Source organism: Brienomyrus brachyistius, chromosome 5, assembly GCF_023856365.1.
Source record: "Brienomyrus brachyistius isolate T26 chromosome 5, BBRACH_0.4, whole genome shotgun sequence".
NCBI classification, from domain to species: domain Eukaryota; kingdom Metazoa; phylum Chordata; class Actinopteri; order Osteoglossiformes; family Mormyridae; genus Brienomyrus; species Brienomyrus brachyistius.
In genome coordinates this window covers 24,573,865-24,586,506 of record NC_064537.1, presented here as the reverse complement: position 1 = coordinate 24,586,506, position 12,642 = coordinate 24,573,865, and the positions used below count along the sequence as shown (strand labels likewise).

The window sequence follows — 12,642 nt, the reverse complement described above, 5'->3', positions numbered from 1 at the left end:
AATATCGTTTTCATTCTCTCTGGCCTAAGGGTCACAAATAAGCCTCCTAGACGCCAAGAATGTAACTTTAGTTCCGTCAGTTACTGTCAATTTTCTTCAGTTACGGCAGTGCTATAGTCTGGACTGGCTTTATGACAATTAAACAATCCCTGAAATGACACAGTAGTGCTGTTTTCCGTTCCACTATTACACTATCCATGTCTTAAAGTTTCAATTACAGTTGCATTTGAATTAAAATAGCAGAATATTTTCTTCTATAAGAATAGTACAGATTCAGGCACGGAGTCAACACCATGTTCAAATAATATAAACATTTAAAGATTTCTTTGGATTTGCTTGGGTAGGCACTATGCAATGAGCTGAGATTCTGGTAGCATGTCAAGCAGAGCTGTTATTTTTGTAATGATCCAAGTAATAGTATATGAGTAGCTTTACTCCAAAGAAGTATAATGATAGAGTTATGCATGAATACTGACTTGCTACAAAAATCATTGACCAATATCCTTGATAATCAATATGAATAGCTCATCCAAAGCTGTCCTCTCAGATTCTGGTGTCTCGATGTACATTATTACCTACTTAAGTTATCAGGGTTACAAATAGCAGGTCAACGTACCGAGCAGGATCAACAAGAAGGCACCCTCTTGCATATTTATGACTGATGCTTACTCTGCTCACAGGCAGAACCAATAAACACAGAAACTCAAACGGCGCGACAGCTGTGAGTGTATAGTTTGTAAGAGCCGGCAAATGTCCAACGGCATGGCTAGCAGCGCGAAGGTCTCTTCCCCATATGGGTGAGCTGCTTCATCCTCAGTGCTGCTAGCTAGCCGAGGTTCTGGCCACAGTCTCGGAAACGGGGTCTCCAGCAGGAAGCTGAGGTTTCCTTTCCTCTTGAAGCTCTACTCTCAGGTCACCCAGCTGGCTGGAGGTCTTCCTGCTCTTCTAAGTGTGGCATCTTCCCGGTGTCCCGCCCCCAGCGCCTCTTCTGGTTCTGGGCCTGGCCGAAGCTTTTGTTGCAGCACTTGCACTGATAAGGAGTCTTGCTGACGTGGCTTCACTGGTGTAGCATCAGAGGGCCCCCCTGGCTGAAGATCTTCTTGTAGCAGGTTCCATGGCGTGCTGGAAGCTCTTTCCATAGTTGATGCTGTTAATCAGGGTGTCACTGTGCTGTAGGCCACTGTGGTGCGACCCCTGGTGGTCACACAGTGCACAGCCGATTAAAACCCAGTTTGCAGCCTCTGCAGGAATAATACCACTCTGAGTGTGCCCCTTCCCAGCAGTCTTTGCAGTCCACCGCTGCGCCATGCTATTCTCACTGCCATCTCAGAGGTGGGGAGCCTTCAAAGACTGAATCCTGTTAAATGGCTGGTTTGGCTGCGTCAAAGTCTTCGTCGTTGTGCTGGTGCGTCTTCAGTGCCCCTTTTTGCTGGAACAATCTCCCACACTTCACACAGTGGTACACTGTGCCCCCACCCTTGGGTATTCTTCCCCTTCCTTGGCCCCCAACAGCCTCCCCGTTAGCACACAGCTCCAATTGTCCAGGCACTGAAAGCGCTGTTGACACTCTGGGCAGTGGTGGAAGGTCATCCAGCGTTCTCCAGACCACAGGCAGGAGGCTGGTGCTCAGGACAGGCATGCTGGATCAGTGCTGCCCAAGGTCTGCTGCCTCTTCACTCCCAGGCTGAAGCCATGTTTCCCCACCATGTGCTTGTCCAGGACCAGCAGAACCCTGCAGGTCAGCCCAGAGGACAAATCCCACTGATCTTATCTGTAAGTACAAAAAAAAATAAAAAAATCTCATTGTAATTTGTCCTTAAATCTTTACCTATTTCAACTCCATTGATGAGTAAGCAGGTTTTTGCAGATGATATTGTTAGTGAACATTAGGAAAAATATAGAACAGTATTTTATGGAATAGAATAGAATAGAATAGAATAGAATAGAATAGAATAAACCTTTATTATCCCAGAAATGAGAAATTTAAGTGTTACAGAGCTCTTATGCAAAAGGAATATAGAACAACAACAACAGGTAGGTCAGTTGTCTACACACACACCAAAGGTCTTAAGTGCAAATAAAAAAAATATATAGAGATATGTACAAATGTACAGAGATATATACACAAGTGTGGGGGGTGGGGTGTGAATGATCCTGGTGAAATATGCAACGTACAAGCAAGCTGCAAATTACTAACAGCATTTCAAACAACAGACATGCCAGTGGCAGCTGGTGGGCTAAAAAACTGAGGTAAGAAGACAATCAATGCTTTGAATCATGTTACTATATTGGTTGTTTACTTTTCTATAATATCTTGAGGTAAAAAAAAACATATATATATTTAAATAATAGATTGCACTTTTTTTAAACACAGTCAATTTTTTCCATAAACGTTTGTCATAAAGGTTGAATAATAAAATACTCATCAACGGTGTTAGACGTCACAGAATGTGTTACTCAAACCAGTGCTGCATATTCTCTAATACAGGGGTGTCAAACTGCAGTCCTGGGGGGCCGGAACCTTGTGTAGCTTAGTTCTTTCCTATTCTACCACAAATGATTCAGCTCAAGAACTGTGTGGTAATTAACACAAGTGGTTTAATCAAGTGTGGTAAACGAGGGTAAACCAAACACTGTGTAGGGCTCCGGCCCCCCCCCCCAGGACTGGAGTTTGACACCCCTGCTCTAATTTATAGGGAAAAACAGAACAAAATACATACATCTGAAATTAATTCATAAAAAACACAATTCTGCCTGCAGCTGGGTTAAAATCATTGTACGTGTAAAAACACAGTGTTTTCCTGTAAATGTGGCTTTCTTTTTTGGATCTAGCCATTAGAAGCCATCACAGGTTTTGTCTGTAAAACAAAAAAAAAGAACTTTTACAGGTAATTAGTGATTGAAAATGCATAGAAAAAAATTATTAGCCAATAATTCAGTTACCTTCTGTCACCCGGAGCAGAGAGAGGACACAAACAGGTGGTGCTGTTAGTCTCAGGTCCGGGGTGAGGCCAGGGTGGTGCTTTTGTTGTCAGGAGCAGAGAGGCAGGGGTGGAGCTGTGGAGGAAAGAGGCAAAATATTGTTTCTCCAGAGAAGAGACAGTGCTGGCAGTGAATGCAGTGACTCACAGAGCTTAGTGCTCATCATCAAAATAAAACACCTATAACTTTGACTTCAGCTTTGCCAGGTCAAAGGAGTGGCCACAGTTGTTTTTGAGCCTTTGAAATGCTGCCGGGATAAACTCTGTTTTGGATGGTGTGAGTTCCACGAATTTCAAACATTCAAGGTTTTGATACCGTTCACCAGTTTGGCTTTTGACATGAAGTCGTGCAGTTGTTCATAAACCTGTCTGGAGACCTCATTACCTTCTGTAATGTCTGCCGCTCTACTGAAAATCCTCTCGAATGCCTCCTCTGACAACAGCTCCTCCACAGTGTCCATGACCCTTTCCACAATGCTTTTACCCAAAGAATCATGCATTACTTCTGTCTGCAGCAGACTGAGCACAGCATCTCCCTGAGAACATCTGCTCAAATGTAAAAAGCAAAACAAACAAATAATTCTAAATCTTCTAGCTTTGTCTTCAGTCTATCTGCTAAGCTTATAGACTGCTCATCCATGGTGGCGTGATCGATGATGTGACACTTATCCACTGGGCTGTCTCTATGAGCTACTGTATTTATGATCTTAGACAGGAAGTTCCAACATGCGCATGGAATTCTTGGCACTTTAGAACACTCAGATTCTTCCAGCATTGTGACATTCTTGGTTAATTTACAAAAAAGTAAGTGCTGAAGCTACCGAGAGTAACAAAGGAAATCTTATCTTTGCTGATGCTGTTCAGTACTTGGCAGAGGGTAAACTGAAAACAGTGCGAGACGACTGTAGCGGGGGCAACCAATCGCATTTTAGTTTGTAAGCCACTCAGATCAGGTGTCATGCAGACAGCAGCCTTATGGGCTTGTGCACCAAGCTTCTCCGCAAAGCTATAATCAGACATCTCTGACTGCAGCAACTTAAAAATAGCCTCAATAATGTGTCGACTGGAAACATCGGGAAAACCGGAAAAGGCCTTCCTGGATTTCCCCATTCCCACCATCTACAGTAAGTTACGCACATTAACAGGCAGCTGGGAATGGCAGCTCGGTTGTTTCGTCTATCTGCTAAGAATATGGAGCCACGTCCACCTCTTGCCTGATGTCACTTTTAATTATTGCCGAAATGAGGTCATTTAGAATAGTTTTGGCAGCTAACAGAATACTGTAGAATTTTCAACATGCTCCACAAACGTGCCGTGCTTTCAAGTCAACCATTTGTACTTGCCCTTGTTATAGCCGAGTCCTGTGTCCTGTCCTGCCCTCCAAAAGACAACTCTTGCATATCAAGATAGGCTGCTGCATCACTGACAGATTAACGCATCTCTGTTTCGCCTGTCTTTGTTGTTGCTGCTGCCGCTAGTCGATTCCCATCCATCCATCCTCCATTTTCTGAAACTGCTTGTCCTATCCATGGTCGCGGGGGGTCTGGAGCCTATGCTGGAGGCTATGGGTGCAAGGCAGGGAACAACCCATGATGGGGCGCCAACCCATCACAAGGCACATTCACACACCATTCACTCACACACACACACACTCACACCTACTAGCAATTTGGTAACTCCAATTAGCCTTAGCATGTTTTTGGATTGTGGGGGGGGGGGAGGGGGGGGTTACCTGGAGGAAACCCCATGAAGACACGGGGAGAACATGCAAACTCCACACAGACGGACCCTAGTTCTACTCACTGCACCTCCTATCTTCTGAGCCATCTGGCAATTTTTTTTAACAAAATGAACCAAGTAGCAACTGTGCCCTGCATCACCTTCCCTCTAAGGATGTGTAGCTCCTTACTGAAATATCACTTCTTTCAATGTGAATGTTTTAATTTGAAAATTGATTCTAATGTTAAGAATTAAACTGTTAAACAACAATGGGCTCATGTAAAGAATGCTAGAACACCAAGTTATGCATAAATTACCAGTGTGTGTTCCAGTGTGAATTCCACTGGCTGTGGCATTCGTGGGCAGTACACCCTCAGATTTAGGCTGTTTCCTTCATTAAATTCCCTGCTGAACTCTTCAGCCTTCTGGGCAAATACCCTGCAGGCTTTACACTGAACATTTCTCTCCTTCAGCCTCTCGATCCTTGATCTTTACCGTCTTAACTCCTTCATTAATGCCAGACACTGCAGTGCCCAAAGTCCCATGCTGCTAAGGAAATGCAAGCACACTGGATTTGCATAAGCTGCAGCTAAAAGCACTGCATCATAAAGTGCATGAAGTGTAAGTGCACACCTAACAACACTTGTATCTAAAACACTATAACACTGAGAAATTAACTAATAAAAACGTTTTAAGCACACCTTTATATTTAATTCTGAATGGCAAGATATAAGCAGTTAATGTCAAGCGCAGATTGAAGGTCCACACTAACTCATTTAAAAGAGAAAATTTCTTAAATGATGCTCTTATATAAAAGGATACACGTTGCTGTTTTGTGCAATATAAGAAACAGAATTCAACCATAACGGTAGTAAGCAGATGCAGTTACCTGAACAACAACTTAAAATTAGTGGTCCTTTCATGGTTCACAGAAAAGTGATTAGAATTATGGTCACCTTAAAAACGAGCGAAGTACTGCGCACATAATTATAAAATAATGCATGGTTTTACATCTAGGAAAAGGGTCCGACATATTTAAGGCAACACAGAAAAACTGTCACAAAAATTACTGAACAGCTCAGCGGTACTTTAAAGTTGGTTTATGTGCTTACCTGTAGTGCCATATAGGTTACACAAGACAATTTATATATCCCGATTAAAGTTTTGATTCAAGACAGCTTGCAGCGTGTCAAAAGAGACAGCAACAAATCCTTATTTGCGATCGATTGCAATACATAATCGGTGACCTCCGATCACCATAACAGTTTGTTAAAAAAAAATACAGAGGTAGTTAATACTGCCATATTCTGCCTCATTGACTTTGCAGTCTACTGGTACAAAGTTAGCTAGAAAGAGGCTCCCGTAACATTTTGGTCATGCAATGGTGTGCATTGCAGCTCCGTAGACAGCCAGGGACAATGAACAGCAGGGCAGATCGCTGATCCCGGTCTGTCATTAGATAACCAGCATCATCCTCACATATGCATCTCAGGCACTTCAGATTACTACAATGTGACTTCTTTTGCTTCTTTTCGCTATGTCTCCATTAGCGATTGCAGATTCAGGTAACTTTTTTTCTCATTTCCTGTAATGGCAGCTGAATCAAAGAGTTGAAACAGGCAGTTGCTGCCATCTACTGTCGGGTTTTCATTTCGAGTACTTTTTACGTAAGGCGTTATCGTAGTAAAAATATTCAGTACGTGTTTTTTTTTTGTTATTATTATTCATTTATTGAAACATATTATATAACGATTTTAAGATACCTGGAACTTTAACCACTTTCAAGTTTAAAAAGCAAAGCAATGGTGGCCCGGCTAGCTCAGTCGGTAGAGCATGAGACTCTTAATCTCAGGGTCGTGGGTTCGAGCCCCACGTTGGGCGCTAATATTTTCATTGTAGGGGCTAGAAAGTCCGTTCCTTGTAGAGTTGCCGCATGGGGTGTGTTACTGCAAAGTCTTAATTAGACATGTTTCGAATTTTACACGCGTTATTCTAGACACCGTTTCGCTTGCTTGCCACCATACTTTATATAAATAAAGTCCAAATAAATTAAACAAAATCATTGTACGCGCGTATACTTAAGTTGATTCCGATTCAAATACGCTCTGAAATACAATTGTTTAATGATCAGGGGTCAACACCACGGCAATTTGAAACAAGTAAAAAGCAATTTTAACTTTTTTGTTTGTTTATTATTATTATTATTATTATTATTATTATTATTATTATTATTATTATTATTATTATTTTACCACAGACATAGACAAGTCTTGACATGAACACCTTTGACCGCGCACGGACATGCTGACTATCACTGGAAATATTACCTTATTTGCCATTTACACGAGTACTTGTACACTGGAATTCTTTTCGCGTATCACTGTCCTTCGAGACGCAGATACACCTACTGGCCATTTTATTAGGTACACATTGAGAGTACTTGGTTGGACCCCCTTTTGCCTTCAGAACTGCCTTAATTCTTTGTTGAATTACATTGAACAAGGTTCTTGAAATATTCCTCAGAGACTTCGGTCCATGTTGATATGATAGCATCATGCAGTAGCTGTAGATTTGTCAAATCCACAAAGCGCGGTGTTTTGCTGACTCAGTTAGACTGTGGCATTTAGACGATTTTCAACTGGTAGTAAGGGGCCCAAAGTGTGCCCAGAAATATCCCCCATGCCATTACACCACCAGCAGCAGCAACCTGAATTGTTGATACAAGGCAGGACAGATCCATGCTTTTATGTTGTTTACACAAAATTCTGATTTTACCATCTGAATGTCACAGCAGAAATTGAGATACATCTGAACAGGCATGGTGTGTCCATGCTCACTGTAGCCTCAATTTCTGCTTCTTAGCTAACAGGAGTGGCACCTGGCATGGTCTTCTGCTGCTGCGGTCCATCTGCTTCAAGGTTTGACATGTTGTGCACTCAGAGATGCTCTTCTGCATACCATGATTGTGGTTATTTGAGTTACTGTCGCCTTTCTATCAGCTTGAACCAGGGTGGCCATTCATCTCTGTCCTCTGTCACCAACAAGGCATTTTCACCCAGAGAATCACTGCTCACTGGATGTTTTTTCTTTTTTGGCCCATTCTCTGTAAATCTAAAAGATGGTTGTATATAAAAGTCCCAGCAGATCAGCAGTTTCTGAAATACTCCTACCAGCCATCTGGCACCAATAACCAGGCCATGTTCAAAGTCACTTAAATCACATTTGTTCCCCATTCTGGTGTTTGATGTGAACATTAACTGAGGCTACTAACCTGTATCTGAATGATTTTATACATTGTGCTGCTGACATATGATTGGCTGATTAGATATTTGCTACAATGGGTAGTTGAATGGGTGCATCTAATCAAGTGGCCAGTGAGTGTATTGTACAGTTAGGGGCCCAAAGAAAATGTGATTTTCTGCAGAGGACACGACTCCTTCGCATCACCCAGTCACACGCCACCCCTAAAAATGGCAGGCAGCGATACCCAAAATGGGGCTCAATCCCACACCCCTGCTGTACTGACTAGCTAAAAGCCAGTGCATGTATGTCACGGTTGTGCTTCCATGAAGATGAAAAAGTGGCAGTTTGCCCTCCATAAAGCTGCAAAATCAAATCTGAATCTAATTATCAAAGCTTACACACACACACACACACACACATATATATATATATATATACTATGCATGAATAAAATTATATAATTTTATTAAAGTTTTTAAAAGAATTGCATCTTTGGCTAACAGCAAGGAGGACTAAACCTTGACCTGTACATCCCCCCCCCCCCCCCTTCACTATATGTGGTGAATGTGTCCATCTAACCGGTCATCTTTGTGCAGTTGAAAATCTATTTTTTTCCCCGAAAACTCGCTTTCAGCCCTCTCTGCACCGCGTGGACGTTAATCAGCTATAGTCCTTTTCCGTTTGCTTTTCTTGCTGTTCTCTGATTCAATTTGTAAGTGTCAGAAAAAAATTCAAGGTTTGCTTTAGCGTGTTACATTTTCTGGGAGTCCATATTAATATGAAATCTGCATGTTAGCAGTACAGCATGCTGCTGTTTCTATGGCAACTGTGACAGACCAATATATCAAAATAACAAAATAACAGTTTTTTGTGCAAACACATATCCAACTGATTATAATAAACTCATTTTCAAGTAAGTCCCATCTTGTCTAAGCGAAAGCAACCTGAGGTGTTATTTCTTTATTTCCGTATCATTATTCACAATAATCAAATGATTAAACAAGAAAACAAATTTTCAAATTACAAAAAGATATAATTCCAAAGTTCATGTATTTCAAGTGAATGCATCAAGACAGCAAACATAATAAAACGCAATATAAAGTGCACTGTCCACTGTGTAGAAAGGAGAGATCCAGATGCAAGAAATGTGAACAATGAATTATAATATAGGGATAACATGAAACAGATGATTTGCAAATGTACTGTAAGTACATTAATGTTATATCTAGCATGAGAAATAGCCAGGTGAAGTACAGTTCAGAATCCTATGATTTTATAAAAGTACAGTGGAATCTGCTTATAGTGATCACGTCTTTCTGGGTGAAATTGATCACTATATGTGGATGATCAGTATAACCGAGTTTTACAGATTCTTTATGCCTCAGGTAGATTACCACCTAATTGACATTTATATTTATTATATGAATATAAGGTAGCAGAACAGACAGCGTCACTATTTACATAATTTTACTGACCCTTTCCAAAAAACAGTAGCGTGTGTATATATAGCCCAGTGTATGTCTTGTATATAGCCCCTGTTTGTACTTTTTAGTGTAGGTATTGTGCTGTTCATCCAGTTGTCGTGTGTGCTTTTAACTGTGGTTCTTGCCTGATTCTCACGTGTCTTAGCCAATGTGTAATTACTCGCCATTTGTGTGTAGCGTTCCCCCCGTTTCCCTGTCATGCACGGCTTTTGTGTTAAGGAGTAACATAAAGAACTTCCTGTCAGTCCGCCTCTCTTGTTTTTATTTCTCAGTCTGCTCTGTGCTTCAGTACGGTACAATATTGCACATGAAATATAGCTTATTATAGTTTTGCCGTTTTTGCCAGTTTACCACAAGTTTTGATGAGACTATATTTGTCTTCGATAGAAAAGGACTTTCTTTTACCTGTCATGTTTTCTGTGCACGCAACATTAGCCTCAGGTAGCTATCAGAAGAACACGGGTTACCCCAAGGCAAAGTAGGCTTATCAAAGTAAAGTAAAAATAAAAAAAAGAATAAGCATAGTTAATTTTTTTTTGTATGTTTACGTGTATAAAAAGACCAAAAATGAACAATGTAAGTGGATTACTTGATTCCAATAAGTGAATTATTTAAACAGTATTGTATAGGAATGACTCTGTCCCAAGCTTATAACATATTTCGTGAAAGTATGTCACATCCAGCCCTGCCCTCCATGTCCAATCCCTGCATTTCCCTCGGGTATGGCTCCAAACTAGCCACACCTGAGTCTTGTTTGTTTTACATCTTGTCTTGTTCCTGCCCTCTTGTTAACCAGCCTTGTTACCTTACGTGTCCCAGCTCTGGGAAATCTAAACTGCAGCCTGCCTCTGGATCATACCTTGCTCACCTGACGGGGCTGACTGAACTGCACAGATGACCCCGTGGCTGTTCTTTGATGCATCTGGGAGAATCATTTCCCTCAGTTCCCACAGTTGATACCTCAGAATGCCCATCTCAGTGACCCGCGACTGTACTGGCCCAGCACTAGAGTGGAATCGGCAGCCACCCAACCCAATCTGGAGATTGTCTGCCCGGCTTTCTTGCCTGAGGACCTGTCAAAGCCTTGCTCGTTGGGCCCAGAAGAGATAGACGAGCTCCAGGAGCTCTGGCTCTATCGGGGGGATCAGTTACTACTGGAGTTAGAGTGATTCTTCCTCCAGGCAGTCTAATCAAAAGAAGAAGTCATCGACCATCCAATGTGGCGTCCTTGAGCTTCGAGAGATCACAGAACTCTATGCCACTTCCTCACTGCAGAGAGCCTCAGCAATCGCTGAGATCACTACTCCCTCACCACACAGAACCATGCCAATCACCATCTTCGCGTCATCTGAAGCCCCTTTGTCTCACCAAATCTCTGTATCTGGTTATTTTAGTCTCCTTGAGCTGTACCAGGAGTTGCTCCAGGACCTTTTATTGAAGGGCTCGCCAGAGATCATCACCTTGATCGACTGTATAGGGGAGGGACTACAACTCATCACCCCGACCTCGGATCCTCCAGTGATAGGGGGCATTTGAGAGACGTTGCAGATGTTGCAACGCTGGACACAAGCCTGTCAGGGTTGTTCATCTTTCCCTGAAAACTCGTCTCCACTCCTTGAGTCCTAGCCACCCAATACTGATGTTTATCCTCTCCTAGAACCTAAGAAAGCGAGTCCCATCTGCTTCTGTCAGCCCCGCTGATGCTGTTGCCACTGTAATCCCTGAATTCAGTCCCAAGGACATCATTACTGCAACCGCCGCAGTGCCTGAGTCCGGCCCAGGAGGAGGGGTGGCTACCCATCCTGAGCTACCCGAGCTTGACCCCAGTGAGGCCGTTCCCAGCCAGTGCATGGTCCTGTCTGCTCCAGCAGTTACGCCTGCTCCTGCCACGTAGTCATCAGCAACAGTTCTTGCTTCGACAGTCCGTGACCCACTGTCTACGCCCTGTGCCGAAGCCACCTTAGTGGTCCTGACGCTTACCAGGTTTACCGTGTATTAAATTAGCCATACAATACCGTCAAAACAATTATTTATCATCCAATTTGTTTCCTACCTCTTGGTTACCTTGTTAAGTTTCCTTATCCATGAAAAGATTGGTTTTAATATTTTTGGTGTGGCTTTCAGGACCTTTCTTTTGACAGCATACTTCTCATTTTCAATAAAAAATAATGGTAAAATAAGCCTCAGGTGAATTAAATAAATAAACTGAATTGGTCTTATCTTGCCGTACATGTCTGGGCATGTCTTGCCTTAATTTATTTTGTTTAGATAGAGGTTCCTGATGCAGTACACAAATTTATGTGGTGCTTTTATGCATTTTAAACTTAAAAAGGGGTCAGGGCCGACCCCAACACCAGAACTGTTATAATGTTGATCACATTTTTTTTTTATTATTATTTTGTTTAAATAGAGGTTCCTGAAGTCAGAAAGTCAGAAAGCCTTGATGCAGTACACAAATTTATGTGGTGCTTTTATGCATTTAAAACTTACAAACGGGTCGGTGCCGACCCCAACACCACAGTAAGACTAGCTTATATATCATGACTATGTGTAAATTGCAATATTAATACATCTGGTGGGCATATTTTGTCCTGAGCAGTAAATTGCCCTAAAACTAATTTGAACATCAGTAACAAATACAGAACCTGAAATATTTTTATTATATTTTTTATATGGTGCGCAGGTATAGAAATGAACATATTATTTATTATGGTTATTCTCCACAGCAGCAAAAATTCTTGTCCGGATTATGATGTATCCCTCAAATAATTTAATATTCTTTTTGATTGGTTAACTTTTAATATGCGAATCTGATCACCAGATGTCAACCAGGTAAGCTGTACCGTGCAGTTAAGTACAGCCGAGAATACGTGGGTAGAAATGGGGGGAAACTGAGTATGGCAGTGTACGAGTGGGACCGAGAACGAATAGTGATGGAGCAAAATGTACGAAAACAGGCTACAGCCACGTAGTGAAAAATGTGACAGAAGCTGTTAAATTGAGATCGGTAAAGCTGTTCTGGAAAAACATCTTCCCTCAAACAGCCTGTTTACACGGTAATGTTTTTAAGTGTTGGCATATTTCTGGGCTTCAGATTCAAGGAAACCATGTTTCTCTTTAAAGACCAAAGTGAACATAATTGTAGTTGAAATGTGACTGCAACTTGCAAACAGTACCCGATACTGTCACTTTCAGTAAATTATGGTATAAATCAT

General features: G+C 41.8%; 1 long non-coding RNA gene and 1 other non-coding gene across 5 annotated transcripts; one reads left to right on the top strand and one right to left on the bottom strand.

The window, feature by feature from the left end:
• Positions 1-296: 296 nt before the first annotated feature.
• On the bottom strand, positions 297-6,307 carry LOC125742101 (uncharacterized). 4 transcript variants are annotated; one of them, XR_007398013.1, is made up of 4 exons: positions 5,813-6,307; positions 3,367-5,249; positions 2,944-3,057; positions 297-1,771 (listed from the first exon to the last, which is right to left on the bottom strand). It is a non-coding gene; the product is annotated as an uncharacterized LOC125742101 (long non-coding RNA). The 4 variants fall into 4 exon arrangements; XR_007398014.1 differs by lacking the exon at positions 5,813-6,307 and having other exon boundaries at positions 3,367-4,543; positions 5,018-5,806; XR_007398011.1 differs by lacking the exon at positions 3,367-5,249 and having other exon boundaries at positions 5,813-6,300.
• Positions 6,308-6,508: 201 nt separating this feature from the next.
• On the top strand, positions 6,509-6,581 carry trnak-cuu (transfer RNA lysine (anticodon CUU)). The gene has a single exon. It is a non-coding gene; the product is annotated as a tRNA-Lys (tRNA).
• The last annotated feature ends 6,061 nt before the right edge of the window (positions 6,582-12,642 follow it).